Source organism: Gekko japonicus, unplaced genomic scaffold (genome assembly GCF_001447785.1).
Source record: "Gekko japonicus isolate JY-2015 unplaced genomic scaffold, Gekko_japonicus_V1.1 scaffold1685, whole genome shotgun sequence".
In the NCBI taxonomy this organism is placed as follows: Eukaryota; Metazoa; Chordata; class Lepidosauria; order Squamata; family Gekkonidae; genus Gekko; species Gekko japonicus.
Window position 1 is genome coordinate 46193 of NW_015167102.1, and position 2887 is coordinate 49079.

Here is a 2887-nt window from a genome sequence, read left to right on the forward strand (position 1 = left end):
CCTAAAATTCTGACATACCTAATTCTATAAAAATTTCATGTACCTACTAATAATATTTATCATTAAGATTTTCTAAAGTAACACATACAGATGCCTTATAACAAATATTTATTTGACATTTAATTTTAAGAACAATTTTACTTAAACTTTATTATCTTGGATATCATTAGCCATCCTGCTACAATAATACTGAATTATCTTAAAGTTACATTATAAGGTTTTGAGCTTTCCAAAATACTAAGTACAAACTATCTTATAAACTATCTTAAGTTCTCTTGACATTTACTTTTAACTTTCAGTTTCTCCTAAATTTTATATCATTAAATCTAATTAAATTCCAATTTAAATGAAACTTAAAAAAATAGGTAATAAGTAATTTTAAATTAAAATTTATCTTAAGTTTTAAATCATTAAGTCTCATTGAATTCCATTTTAGATGACACTTAACCTGCTGTAACAATCCATCTTAAACCGTCCCCCCTTTTTTTCTTCTTAAATTTCCAACATTTTTTCTTTTGGGGTTGTAGTTTGTTTCTGTAATATTCCATTATGGGGGTAGAACTCTCTCTTTGTTTGCTCTCTGTATCCAAAAAGCATTGTTAGACATGCTTGGAATTCTTTTCTGGTCCTTTGTCTTGATTTCTTGAATTTTTTTTTTTTTTTTGTTCAAGCAGGAGCAGGAATGCCACTCTGTTCTCCATTTTCACATTAAACAGTTTAATCTCTAATATTTCCACCTCCTCCAGTATCGGCTCTTCACTTAGATCTTTTGGTTCCTTTAGGGATTGTTCCAACAAACTTTCTACTTGAACAAATTTGCAAGAGAGCTCCTGGACATGGTCTGCTAAAAGACACAATTTATGCTGTATTGGCAACATGGCTGTATTAAAAATGTCTTTTAATGTTTCCAATATCTCTTGTAAAGTAGCCATTATTTCCATGGAGCAACTTTGTCAGCTAGCTAAACCATCAGTATTTGTTTAGACTAGATCTGAGAAATAAAGGACAGCACAATCAAAGTCTTCCAGTGACTATAGTCCTTTAAATGTTAATTCCTTTAGGTTGAAAGCCGCTTTCAGATTGAGGGGGAAGGGATGACTAAGTAACCGTGGTCCCCCCCTTTCTATTTCTGAAGTTTTTTACAGTCTGGTTGAGTTCTTCAGCTCTGTTTCAGCAAACATCTCATGCAAGTACAGGAAAAAAAGGAACTTACTTGTAGAATCTTCTAGTAGTTGATGTAAGAAGTGATTTATCCCCCTTGAATCAGGGGGATGATTTGCCACAGGCTGGCCATATTGGCATACTGCACATCAGTAGTGTCCTGGAAGGGCTTGAGGACACACACCATTTGGGAAAGAGGTAGCCAGTCATTTGAGCAGATGCGGAGCTCCTCTTCCCCATGTGGGATGATCATGGAGGAGATGACATCATGTGCTGACCTCTTCTGCTCCATCAAAAGTGCAATCATGGCATAGGTGGAATTCCCCCTCCCTTGCTTCTCGAACAGCAGATAAGCAAACGTGATGCTGCACAACAAGTGGGTGGCCAGGCACTGTCAGGTCTCAAGCAAGGACCGCATCTCGAGGGGGGCAGCATCCCCAGTAGCCTTGACAGTGCTCCCCAACCCCAGAGCATCCTTTACCACCAGCTGAAGCATGTGTGCTAGGCAAATGATGCTCTTGAGGTGCACATGCTTCACCTCTGCCAGCATGTTGGTGTCGCCATCCATGACCATGTAGCCAATGATGATATTGCCACAGCCCACCCACTCCCTCAAGCTTCTCTGTACTACATGGTGGTGATGTTTTGCACTGCATGGTCTGCATCCATCTCCTGCACATGGAACAGAACCACTTTGTAGCCTGGTGGCAGGACTGTCCCCTCTTGTTAGGACTGGGCACCAATGGCTTGGCAAGATGGGTTTGGTGCCCAGGGGTGGGGGCCTGTGGTATGCAGGGATGGAGGACGAGCACCCATTGCACCCACGTTCACCCTCACGGCACACAGAGATGTTCAGGAATTTGAATCAAGCAGAAGAGTGGCTTTTAACACTTCATTCTGCATAAACCATATTAGTTCTGGGAGCAATCCTGACAGCTTGCTTCAAAAGCCACTCCTCTGCTTCCCCTGTTCATGTGGTGTGGCTAGGGTGCCTGCAAAACTGCTGTGGAACCTTGAGGTGAGCTCCTGTCAGAACTCTGGGAGATGTCTGTTTTTCTGTCATTCAGAACCTGCCTTTGGTCAGATAGAAGAGCATCAGGGAGAGGTACCCAGCAGGTTTGATGCCTCTAGCTTGCACAAGGTCCATTCTATACATTCCTGAACCTGCTCCTGTCATTTCCCCAGATAGCACTTTCCTGGGGTCACCCTCTTTGGGGGACTGTAACTCAGACCTCCTATGTTCAATCCTTATCAAACTTGGAGGGCAGGTAGAGGATAGTCATTCAGAGAACCCCTGTGAGTTTGGTGTCTCTATCATACAGGGGGCATTCTACCACATCACAAACTGAACAAATTTGTTCAGCCCAAGAAATTCATGATGGTTCATGGTTTGCAAACCAGGCATGCCATGAATCACAAACCAAACTGAAACACATTTTCCCAATTTGTGCCCATCCCTAACCAATACAGTGCAATAATTTTCTGATTTTGGACTTGAGTGACCAAGAATCAAATGTCTATTGAGTCATGAAGATGGCTAAATAGAGCAGCCTTAGGTAAACTTCAGTTTCTGTGGGCCTCTTTCCACCCAAGTTTAATAGGTACATATTAAGACTTGTGATGTCACTTAGCTGAAAATAGGAATTCATCTAGCTCATCATGCTTTAAACCAAGCACCATTCCCTGAGAAGTTCTTCTCTATATCAGAATGTAAGTAGAATGGCAG